Source organism: Diachasma alloeum, unplaced genomic scaffold (assembly GCF_001412515.2).
Source record: "Diachasma alloeum isolate Michigan unplaced genomic scaffold, Dall2.0 Dall_scaffold_00691, whole genome shotgun sequence".
Taxonomy (NCBI): Eukaryota; Metazoa; Arthropoda; class Insecta; order Hymenoptera; family Braconidae; genus Diachasma; species Diachasma alloeum.
In genome coordinates, this window is record NW_021680823.1 from 142,815 (window position 1) to 155,720 (window position 12,906).

The 12,906-nt window shown below is 37.7% G+C and overlaps 1 protein-coding gene across 2 annotated transcripts in view; it reads right to left on the bottom strand.

Annotated features, from left to right (window-relative positions):
* The window catches only part of LOC107044230 (peptide transporter family 1), a 90,957-nt gene that overhangs the window by 67,853 nt on the left and 10,198 nt on the right, over positions 1-12,906 (bottom strand). Inside the window, exon 1 of one of the 2 annotated variants that reach the window (XM_015266038.1) lies at positions 3,587-3,607. The exons of the other annotated variant lie outside the window; for it this stretch is intronic. The gene's annotated coding sequence lies outside the window, so the exon portion shown is untranslated. Of the gene's footprint in view, positions 1-3,586; positions 3,608-12,906 lie in introns of those variants that run through there. 2 annotated transcript variants of the gene reach the window in all.

A 12,906-nucleotide genomic window follows, 5' to 3' on the forward strand; every position in this document is an offset into this window, starting at 1 on the left:
GTGGAGGGGGAATTACGTTCCCCCATTCATTCTCCCCTCTTCGTCATTCCAGCGAAGAGAGAGAGAGAGAGAGAGAGAGAGAGAGAGAGAGAGAGAGAGAGAGAGCAATATCGTTGCACTCTTTTGTCTCGTAGAATGGTGGGGCGGGCACACACACATATGCTGCATATCACATGGATGTGCGCCCGCTTAAAAATTACTCCCCATTGGCCTACCCTTAATTGCCAATAACTTTTTAGGGGTGAGTCTGTTCAAAAAGTGCAAGAGGACTTTACTGCTCAGAATCACCCCCTGATCCTAGGGTGTTCAGATGTACATGTACTTCTGAAACACCCTGTATAACGTGTAGATATATTTTATTAATTTACACCTGTTACTGATAAACTATCGCTGCAGTCCTGGTCACATAATCCACTCAACATCCAATACTTGAGCAAATATGCCAGAAGGCATTTTTTGTAGGGAATTCAATTTCCTATAAGAAATGTCATTTAGCATTTTCTTCCACAATTGATATCTTGCAAGTTAAACAGATAAAATCCCTAAACACTTGCAGTTTTCAATTTTTTAAACAAGAATTTTTTTCTTATTCATTACCACGAAACCTCGAGGTTTATACAGCTTTTAAGAAAAATGATATGCAGGGTGTTTCATCTGAAACAAAGCAGCCAATTATCTCCTAAGGCGGGCAAGTAACAAAAAATGTTCGAAAAACAGGTTGTAGGGTTTCGAGGGGGACTTTCGATGCATGCATTATTTTGAGCTTGCATGATTATGCTTGCAAGCTGCAAGCACAAAGTACTTTTTTTAATGGCAACCGCATTTTTCATCCCAAAGAAACTTGGTCTTCTTGATGAATTATTTTCAAATACCTCATCATTCATGTAATTTGACCTAATTTTACTCGAAAGATGCCACAATGTATTCGTGACCCAGAATGCACCACGTGGAGGTAACGTCTGCTTCGTATCTTTTGTGCTAAAAAAAAAAAAAAAAGTAGCACGAATATGTGTGGAAGTTCATGAGCGTTTACGGATGTTCAGTGTTCCCACCGTTAACTTGCAGGCACAACAGAATTCGACGGCGGAAATTTTCAACAACCCTTTGAAGAACTTGTGGAGTAATGCGTGAGGCTTGCATTAGCCTCCCTGATACGTTGCTCCCTGATACAATTACCTACACCAAGGCGCGTCAAGGATGTATGAATATTCAAATTGACAACAGAACTCGTTTTTGTGGCAGTTTTCGAGTAAAATTAAAGGAAATCACGTGAGTAATGAGGTATCTGAAAACAATTCATCAAGAAGAACAAGTTTCATTGAGGAGAAAAATGCGGTTGCCATTTAAAAAAAGGACTTTGTGCTTGGAGTTCGCAAACATAATCCTGAAAGCTCAAAATAATGCATGCATTGAATGTCTCCCTGGGAACTCTACAACTTATGTTTCGAACATTTTTTTGTGACTTGCCTGCCTTAGGAGGTATTTGGCTGCTTTGTTTCAGAAGGGACACCCTGTATATAAAAAAATGTACAAATGACCAACGAAAAACAAGAATATCAAAATATCTCAATGACTATCGATTTTACCGGAAAATACAAGAAGTCATCTTTCATCGGAAATTTAATCCTCTACAATAAAGGTCTGTTTGGTGAGGAATTGGAGTTAAGGTGGATGTGGGTGCAAATGTGGAGGGAAATGCTGGAAAAAAGTATGTTGAGACGAATTATAAAAATATAATCTTTGGTACAATTATAACTGTTGGCAGTCTTTAAATTGGATTAAGTTGATTCACTGAAGTTAATTGAACTGAACTAATTATTGTGGTGATGTACTGAACGAAAGTATTAAATGTTGAATGCTATTAGCTTGACTCCATTATATCATTATAGAAACGATACCGTAATACAACTGAACTACTACTCGATATGAACTCACTGATTTTCGAAATGCTACCGTACGTTTTTCTCTACCAGGTGCCGCGCTGACCTGTGTCCGTTGACTCGAAGGGTCACGGAGATTTTCGGAGATGGCCGAGGTAGTTGACCGTGAACAATATGGAGATTTTAGCTGCATTTCGAACAAGGTCTTTTGACATTTTTTGGTAGGACTGCTCGTTATCGCGATATTTGAAAAACAAAATTAATTTGATGAATAACGAAAATTCTAAAAAAAATGTATAGGAAATCGTTACAATGAACTCTTCTGTTGATGAACATGAACTTGAAGGAAAAGAATTCTGTTATGCGTACACTATCGTACCCCAAATTAAACAAGTGGATAATCGCATTTTCTGTATATGGATATAGTTTATGTTGCTAACAAATTAGCAATATGCGTCCGAACGCATTCTCTATTGTTGAAATTTATTACTCTTACTTTTTATTGTTTTCAATAGTGACACCCATATGACTGGCCTATGATCCCTATATTACCCTTTTATGATGCCATATAACCCCCATATGATCCCATCTGGCTCCATGTGACGTCTATGTGGCCCCACATGACCCTATTTATACCATAAGCCCACATGACTGCATATCACTCCATATAATCCCGTATGACTCTTGTATGAGCTGATGCGATGCTTGTATGACCCCATAACACCATACGACTACATATGACTCTCATTTAACGCCTATATATGACTCCATATGACGTCCATAATTACCCCATATGAGTAAATATGACCCTATGTGACGCCAATATGACCCGTGTGATCCCCGTATAATTACTCCGATATGACCTCATACAGCCCCTATATGAAGCTCATATGAACCAATATCACTTTATATAACCCCATATGACTCTCATATTGCCACATATGATCTCCATATGACTCCCGTATAACCCCATGCGATCGTCATATGACCCCATCCCGCACGGAAAAAAAATATATGCGAATATATATGGGACATTCCATTTCAACTCAGCGACTCTGAATTTTTCGGGTTCTCAGAATCCTGAATTGACATGCTCGCAGTCAAGTACTAGATAAGTACATGCTTTCCCTAAATTTTTGTTTTTTTAACATAAATTGCTTGTCTACAACATGTGTCAAAAGCTTAAATTTTTTAACAATCATACCTCGTGAACAAATTGACGGATTTTAATAAATAAAAAACGTTTTTTTTTCGTTTTTTCATGTACTATACGAAAAAAATACACTAGTAGTGCGAGGGCAAGTAATAACCCATTTTCAGAGGTTTGAATTTTTCAAATTCCACTGTTACGGAGGGGCAAGTCGAAAATCAATTAATTCTGTTTTTCTCGATAGATAATAATAATTTCCAATTTTTTCGGAATATTTTGAAATATGATATCGATATAGACATGAGAAAAAAAAATTTTTCCATAAAAAATTCTTCTTTTTTGACATTACCGGCTATAATTGTGAAAATCACATATGAAAATCACCACTTACTCCTGTATCATACATTTTTTCTCAATGGATAACGTAACTCCATTCTCAAATTGAAATAAGTAGAATATAATAGTTTTAATACCACTTAAATTAAAGAACATCGATTTTGAGAAAGAAAAAACGACTTAAAAATCTTCGATTTTCTTGTCAGATCTCTAGGTATACATTAGTTGATGCTTTCGTCGTCTCTTCTTTGGAAAAACTTCTCCACTAGTAGCTGCTGAATATCTTTTAATGAATAATTGTCCATCTTTTCCAGGGATAAAGCAATGATTGTTTTGGATGGCTGGAATGGCCTTCACACTGTTGAATCTTTGTTTTCAGCTGTCCTGGATAAATTTGTGTTCTTCTTTGCTATAAAAAAATACATCAAGATCTTTGAAGTGATCTTTCACCCAGTGAAATAGACCACTAGATATGAGAATAGGTTTCCCTTGAGTTATCTGCAGACTCCTTCGCCTCGCTCCCCTCTTCAAAACTGCGCTTACTCCATTACATGCAGTTTTACCATGTGCTGTCGCATGATAATGAGCTTCCGCTTCAATTCCAAAATCATCCTTGTGGGACACAAAATTTGCGATTTGTTACCGATTCTTATAATGTTGTGCAGCTCCATCGGTAACATAAATCAATTTTGTCGCCACCTCACACACTTGTCTTATGTGCTCTATCAAAATCTTTTGCATCACGTAAACCGCAGCAGTATCGTGGACAAGACTATCAGCTAGAAGGACTAAACTTCGATGGCGAATATCACTCCCCTGACGATAATAATAGACCACTGGATGTAAAGTGCAATGGTCATTATTATAATGAAATGATTTAGCTGCGTCCTGAGAAACAACGGAATAATTCTCGGAGAAATCACACTGAACCCGAATTTCTCCATCAACTAAATTCTCTTTTCGCTCTTTCACATAGGCTGTTTGCTCAGTGGCAATACAATGTTGAGATTTCAACGCTTTCAATCGGTCACAAAGTAAATCAATGAATTCACTTGGTGGGAGTTTCTGACTCTGCAATATTGCTCTATCCACAGTTTGCCACGTTTTGAAATTGACAGTTTCAATCATAGCATAGTTACAAAGTAATTTTTTCAATTCAAGTGATAGCACAGCAAGTCCCCGACAGTTTTGGCATTCATCTAAATGGCATCAAGCAGGAATTGGATTGGAACACATAAGCTTCGCGAGACAATCTTTGTAGTTCGTAAGAGGAGAAATTGAATCTTCTGTGAGAGTGGAAATATTGATGGCATCCAACATCAATTTGCAGTTTTGGTGGTGCGTACAGATGCAGACAACGTGTGTACCACTCGGTCCTGCCAATACACAATGTTTCGGTCTCAACCCCGCAAACTTACTGAACTCCACAGGAGATTCCGGATGAGAAGTTTCATATTATTGATGCAGATCTGCCAAATTTTCGAGTACCAGCCTTTACTGCATAATTTCTTCTCGTCGTTGATTCTAACGAATACTTTATCTTTGATTCGTGGCATAATTCGACTGTTATTCTCGTAAAACGTGTGAAGTTTATCAATAGTTTCATCGGGTAATGATTTTCTTGCTTTCGCGACGGCCGAAGCCAATACTCCTCTCTTTTCTCTCATTTTTTTCGCTCTCTGAGCCATGTGTCTCATGGTTCCAAATTCTTCACTCACTTTCCAAGTATTCCATGACAATGGAGCGACTGTCAAAATTTGTAGACGTTCAGCATATCTCTCCGTGCTCTTAAATTTTTCTTTCAGGCCATTCAACTTTCTTCCAGCTCAACTTCTCGAGGAGACTGTGAATGTTCTACTGTTCTCCTGCTCACTTCATTATCTGAATCTTCGTCTACTGAGAAATCGTCAATTTCCATTGGGTCATCGAACGCTTCGTTGAATCCATTATTATTAGGATCAACTGAACGGGAAGAATTACCAGATCTCAATTAACTGTTTATGATGTTACCGATAGAAATGTCCGCCACGAATGGTGTAAGATTTGAAGAGTACCCGGAAGAATCGTCGGAGCCTCCAGTCACTGTTTAATCAGATATCGGAGGGAAGACTTCGATGTGTGGATGAAAATTGTGGGGTAATGGGCTAGGAATATAAGTGGCAGCTTTCTTTGTACAATTGATACACAATCGTGCATTCGCCGGCAACTATGGAAATTTTTTCCATTACGATTCCGAAATTACACGTAGACCTTTTCCAACGTGACTTCTCTCTCCAGGGGCGCGCATTGGACTAGCACATCTCTCGGCATGGGGCATCTTATGAAAAAAATGAGTTGATCAGTCCTATCGATAGATTAATATTAGATTAATGAAGCCATCAATATGTAATTAGTAATGAAGACCATTGAATCTATTCCGACATTTTCATAAATGGTCCGTTTATCTCAGAAAGGAGTGATTTCAGATAAACATGTAGTGACTCAATATTTAGCGTTCAACATGTCCACAACAACGACTGTATGTACACATTCTTTCATAAATCTACTCACGAATATGATAATTTATTATCCATTGAAAAATAAAAATAAACTCCTCCTATTTTATAACTTCTCCACTGAGATATTACAGACAGACAGATTACATTCCTCGATCCAAACTGACGAACATCTGAAGGAGAATAACGATTCAGTCAATTTCTAGAGGAAATTTAACACACTGAACAGAGAATGAGGGATGATGTTGCAGGAGCAAGAGTCTTAGGACAACTAGTTAGATCCGTATTCATTGTAACCCTTGGAGGTTTTATGGAAACACGATTCCACGAAATCTGTAGTTTTTCAGACCGGTTACCTCCTCCTCCCCCTTTCTCCCCCCATGACAGCGAATTATATTGTGTTGATAATTTGTGAAACACCGCAATCCGATTGGAAGTATACGACAAATACAAGGTCTTTTTCCAAGAACAATCAGAAAACGTTTAATTTTCCTGGCTGCGTGTCGTATTATTAACTTCCCGACCCGAAGGGAGGAAGTTATTGTAATGACCCCGAAAATCGAATGTGGAAATTTAAGCATTTCTCCACGTTTCATGACCTTTGGAACCACTTCTGACCCTTTTCAGGTACCTGTCTGTATGTGTGGATGTGTGTATGTGTGTGCGTACGTCTGTGACAAAAATTTTGTGCCACGATTCCTCCTGAACAAACGATGCGATTTGACTTTTTTTTTTTTAATCGCTGTATTTTCATGTGACTTGAACCTGATTAGATTATGGAGACGATCGTCTCAGCGTTTCNTATCAGCGTTTCTCCAGTTTTTTCCAAAAAACATTTGGAAAAAGTCGAAAATTGGCGTTTTTTTGTAAATGAGACCATTTCTCTGTGCATAACGATGCGATTTCAAGTTTTTTTTGTTAGAAACGATAAATCTTGATATAACGCACAAATCATGGAATACTGGAAGACATTTAATCAGCAGTTCACTAGCTTTTTTCGAAATCGATATACATTCAAGAAACAATTTTACTTTTCTGATAAATTACATCTTTTCTCGATGCCGAATACGGCGATGTGTGTGCATGGGAGTGTGTGTGAGTGCGAGCATGCGCACGGATTTTCTTGTCTTCTATGGGTATTTCCTCGGAGAAATGTGAGAAAAAGATTGAATAAATACATAATAAAAAAATTAATGAAAGAAAAAACAAATGGTCGGGAAGTTATTGGTGCGACCCGTAATGGGTCACATCCAATTCCACCAACCCCTACCGGTCATACCCTAAAGAGGGAGCGCGCGAAGCGCGCGACCGGGCCTGATTTTTTTCTCATTTTTTTAAGCTCATTAAGGGCGAGAGTTGACACTGGCTGAGTTAATGATACAGTTATTGTGCACTCAAAATCTTCACATTTCTAATAGCATTGGGGAATTCCGTTCGAGCCTGTAATTTTGTGAGCGAAATCAAGTTAATTTATTACCATAACAAAACCAGTGCAAAGTTGATTTTGAGGTTAAAATTATATTTTTCAGAATGTTTGAACGAACCTTCCGCCATGATCGATGTGTAATCGAAGCAAAGAATTCAATCTTTCTACAATTTTCGTTCTACATAAATTTATTATCACTTCACCAACTAAAAAAATATTTGTAGTCGATGATTTATTTTGAAACTGTAAGTCTCCGCAAAAAACACTGAACGTTTAGCAGGGGGGTCCAACTCCCATATAATGGATGAAACATGAATGATAGTTCTTCCCATCCCCGCCTGGCGCGCTAGTGTTGTCGGTACACGTGGTATTTAGAGAGAGGGAAATACAATATGTCAAAATACCAGACACATGTGTAACCTGAATTATCAATTCCTTTCAATTACTTTCCATCAAGAATTTAGGAATTTATTGTGATAATGCATGTGATTGGGATGGAAATTAGATGATAAAATATTTGAATTGCCAAAACGTCAGTAATTCACTGAAAAGTTCCGTTTATTCGAGGTTATTCAATGAAAATTGGATGAAAACATCTATCTACTGCAAAATTAGGTAAGTATCGTCTATCTACAACTCTTATTTTCATTTTAAAGTGGCTATAGTGGCATATCTCAAATCAAAAATTATAATTGTCAGTCTATGTAGCCTATAAAATCCCCAATGGTATCATACAATACTACATCAAATCAAATGAACCAATCAGTATATCCACCCTGTTCCTATATGAATTAGTACCACCTTATTCATTCAGTAAAATTCTCCGTCATGAATCATTTATGTTGAATTTAATTATTCCTTCTGTCTAGTGGAACAACTGAAGTGTTTGAAGTTCTTGAACCCAGATATAATGGTCGAGAGAATGTTGATACATCGAGGAAGCCATCCACTGGGTTTCTTCCCCTGTGAGTTTGCTAATCTTCGACAATTCACCTTGTTACTGTGTGAAACTCTATAAATTGAATGGCATGTGGGGAGATGTTGAGAGGGAGGAAGAAAGTATCCTCAGACACAGGAAGCAGACGGGGGAAAATTTGACGGATATGATGATGGATCGATAGACTGGTATAAATCGAGGAATTGTTTGATCTTAATTTATCCAGCCGTTCGCATAACCGAGTAAGTGCCATTCATTACCGACAAAAATTGATGGAGAATATATTCCGTTTCTACAATAAATAGAAGTGATTTAATTCGAAAGGTAATGAACAACATCATTCAGAGAACAAATTCGCCCATTATCAGACTATTTTCTAGTTGCAGAAATACCACAGCAGAGGAAATTGTTTGTTTTCTCCGACCCAACTGAGACGATGATCTGGAGCCAGGATCTGTAGTTTATGTAATCGAAGAACCGGTTCCGAACGGGCCCATACCTGGGGATTGTGATGATTACTGTGCTGAATGGGTATTGTTACCGATGTCTATGACATGATATTGGAGACGATTTTCAATAAAAAACCCATTTGTTGGAATTGAACAAATATAATTGCTGTTATGTCGTCGTTCATCATTTTCGAGTATTTTCGTTTAGGCATTAATTACACAAAAATAAACGCAAGTAATAAATTAATTTTTTTAATAACGAATAGATGAAATTTTCTCATGAAAGATCGGGTGACATGTTTTACAAAATAAGAAAAGAAGTAGAATAAATTATAAAATCATTGAATATCCAATTTAACTTGTGATATCTCCACGAACTCGAAATGTCTGACATAATCTTCAAGCTGGTGGTTACTTCGGACAGTGGCGTTACCTATCACCTGGTAGTGTCTCGCCAATTGGTAATATAGTCTCCTAGTCTTCAAACTAAACCCCCAAAAATCATATCATATGAATAAACAACTGATTGAGGAATTGTGATCATTAAAGTGAAGAGAAGATGTAAAACTACTTAATTAAAATTCCAAGTTGTTCATAAATAACTAGAAATTTCATAGAAATAGCGAATTGTTCTATTTGTATCTTTCTGAGAAATCTCATTTAATTCTATGGAAAAGGTCTCCAAGAAATTTTGTCTATTTTCCTTAGATTCAACTGTATTCACCACGAACTAGTGCACAGGCAAATCCACTCCTTTCATTACGTAATTGATATTATAATGATTACTTTGTCATTGTCATCTTCATTCAATCAAGATGGCGATGATATTCTGTACCTAAAGGAGAAGATGATAATTTTTATATTATTATGCGAACAATGTTTTCTTTACCATTTTACGAATGAATAAGGAATAAACAGTGATTCTACAATCATAAAAATCCGTGATTAATTCCAATAAAAATATTCCCCGGTTCTGGATGAATATAATATAGTGTGCACTTTCTATATATAATCAGTGGAATGATTCCATCTGCCGACTGTAGCCTGAGAAAAAAAACAAACAAAATTTGGGGATTACGTAATTCATTCAATTCCCTTTTTCGGTTTTTCTTTAATATTTTGAGAACCTGAAGAGGTAAAGTGAAGGCTATCTCAGGCAAAAGCCAAGGGAATTTCGTCTCGAATACACTGGTTACCAATCTATTTCAGCCAGGTAATGTCCGAATTACACGTAACCGATGAAAAAAAATTGATAATGGGCGTTTTTCTTCTGAGCTCGTAGGTTCTCAAGTCCTTTACCTTCATTGATGACATTGATTGATATAAATTTATTGATAACAAATAATGTTTTTATCATTTTCTTACTTTTTCTTCGGTTGTTTGTGGTAATCATCATATCTCTTGAGCGCTTTCATCAGAATCGAACACTTGTACGTCTCTCTTGATTTCCCCGTCAGGATTCTGTTAATCGTTGTACAGAAGTGAATTAAAAATTCCTGAATGATCAATTTCATTGCTGCCTGATGGACGTCATCTGCATGTTTGGCACATAAAACCCAAGTGCTCAATACTTTTTCGTTGAGTTTCCGTAGTAAAACTTCACTGATATTCTCGAAATGGCACACAGACGATATGATTTTCATTAAATAATTTTCCATGTTTGCATGAGCTTCATCGAATAATGAGTCCTTTCTTGAAGAGTGAGTCGGTCGAACGAAAGATATCTTGCAGCCTTCGCAGTTCAGAGTTAATTTTTTAAAGATAGTATCAGAGACGTGATTCATTGGAAAGCTTGCAATCGTCGGAGTGCCATTGCCATTGGTTTTATCAGGGACATTGGGGTCATTTATCAATGGATTCTCATTTTCTGGGTCTTTCTGCATGGTTGGTGGGAACTCGACATCAGCATCAAAATAATCCTCGAGGGAGAACAATAATTCGCCAGTGCAAATGTCCTCGCAATTAGCGACTGCTGACACTTTTGCACTTATATTTGTGATTAAGATTGATTTGAAATCGCCTCCAAACTGCCAGCATGATGGTGTGATGTTTCGTATTCCGATTGATCGCAATAAGCCAAACAGATGTTCGAGGACATCTTGGTTGATTAATCTTGCCTGTAAAAGATCGAATCCCTTGATTTTCAAAAGCAGCCAGAGCATCTCAAACCCTTTGATCGTAAGAATCCAATTTCCGAGAGCTGGGACGTTGTTCACAGGTTTCATATCACGAGTGACAAAACGCATTTGATGCAAAATGCGTTTCGCTTCTTGCCACAATTCGTGATGAGGGCTGTCATCAGTTACGGGGTTCCGGAATGGCGGTCCATCAACTTCAGCTCTGCTATTAACAGAGTCAAATAGGTCGTTAAAAAATCGCAGGACCCATGCAGTATTCCCTCCCAACTCCTTGGGGAATCCCACAATACCACTGGCTGTTCCGACTTGACCTAGATAGAAATTACGATGTTCTTGATTTGATTTTTCAGAGAATTTGTTCTCATATATTTCATAGATTTGTTCAATTTTATAGACATGCATCGACGCTAAGTAATAAAATTTGGAAAGAAAGAGTCATGGCAAATAAATAAAACAAAAATCGATAGAACTGTTTGAGGATATCAGAGTAGAAGCGTTTCACAAAGCGACATATTCCACTCGTCTGAGATTCATCAAGCTCAGTTGAACTAGCTTTTGTCAATGGAGAGAGTTAATTAGAGATCTGAGCTGTTGGGAAATAATCTCTTGTCTCAAGAGAATTATTTTAGCATTTCTTCAATCAGTGTGTGATTACCACCGCGATTGATACAAAACTTGTAACATCAACCATTATTTTTCACTAAGTAACTCGCTCCAGTTGTCTTGCGATCAACTCACATTGATTAAACGCAGTCAAGTAGAATTGATTTTTCACATTCAAAAACCCCAAAGTAATAATTTACCAAAAATTTATTCAACATCTTTTCTTTTACTTTATGTACTCATACCTGAATTCAGCAATAACATTTCCGTCTGAGACACTCATTTGGAAAGAGTAGTAATAAAACAAGTATTTATTCTTTATTTATTATAAGCATTTCTGAAGCAAAACAAAGTAAATACACTGGAACAGATGTGAAATATGCTCAGAATTCTTATTTTTTGTTCCTAAACACGTGAACGAGTTGATAGAGCATTAAAATATTCAGTGGTATTATTCTTCTTTCTCTGGCTTTGTGATGTTCTTTTCTTCCTTGGATCGCTTCTCGCCTCTGCACTGGCTACCTCTCCCCTTATCGCTCCCTCGTCTTCCTTGTCGCTCTCTGCGACGGTCTCGATCCGTCTGTTCTTCGTTCTTTTTCTTCTTCTTCTCCACTTCTTTCTCTTCTTTCAATCCAGGAACTAATGACTGCAGGAACATTAGAGTAGTGTAGTAATGCCGGTTCTGGCGCAACGTTTTTGGCGTCGACCTGGTCGTTGGGGCCCAGTAGGGGGGTCAGATGAAAGTGGGTGGGTGGGTGGTTGATTAATTCGCGGGGTCGCGGTTCAATTCGCGGTTTGATTCGCGGGGTCGCGGTTTAATTCGCGGTTTGATTCGCGGCTTGATTAATTAATTCGCGATTTTTTTCTTCGAAGTGACGAAGGGGTTAATTAATTCGCGGTTTGATTCGCGGTTTGATTAATGAATTCGCGGTTTTTCCCTCGGAGTGATGAAAGGGTTAATTAATTCACGGTTTAATTCGCGGTTTGATTAATTAATTCGCGATTTTTTCCCTCGAAGTGATGAAAGGGTTAATTAATTCGCGCGGTAGCAGTTTAATTCGCGGTTTAATTCGCGTGGTTGCAGTTTAATTCGCGGTTTAATTAATTAATTCGCGATTTTTTCCGTCAAAGTGATGAAAGGGTTATTTAATTCGCTGGTTAATCAATTTCATTTGCGGTTTTGCGTTACAAAGGACCTTCTCGGTGGAACTAGTCAATCCACCCCGCGAGGGGGTGAGTGAAGGGGTTAATTAATTCGCAGGTCGCGGTTTGATTCGCAGATTAATTCCGCAAATCACGGTTAAATTCGAGGATCGATTAATCAATTAATCAATTAGTATACCCAAACTTCTCAGTACACCGCCGCGAGGGGTGAAAGGGTTAACTAATTCGCTGCTGTAGAAATCATAGGATGGGCTCCTCTTCTTCTTCAAACATTGACACCTGGCTCCACTTGACATGTCTGAACTTGAGTTTTCCGGTACTTTCTCGT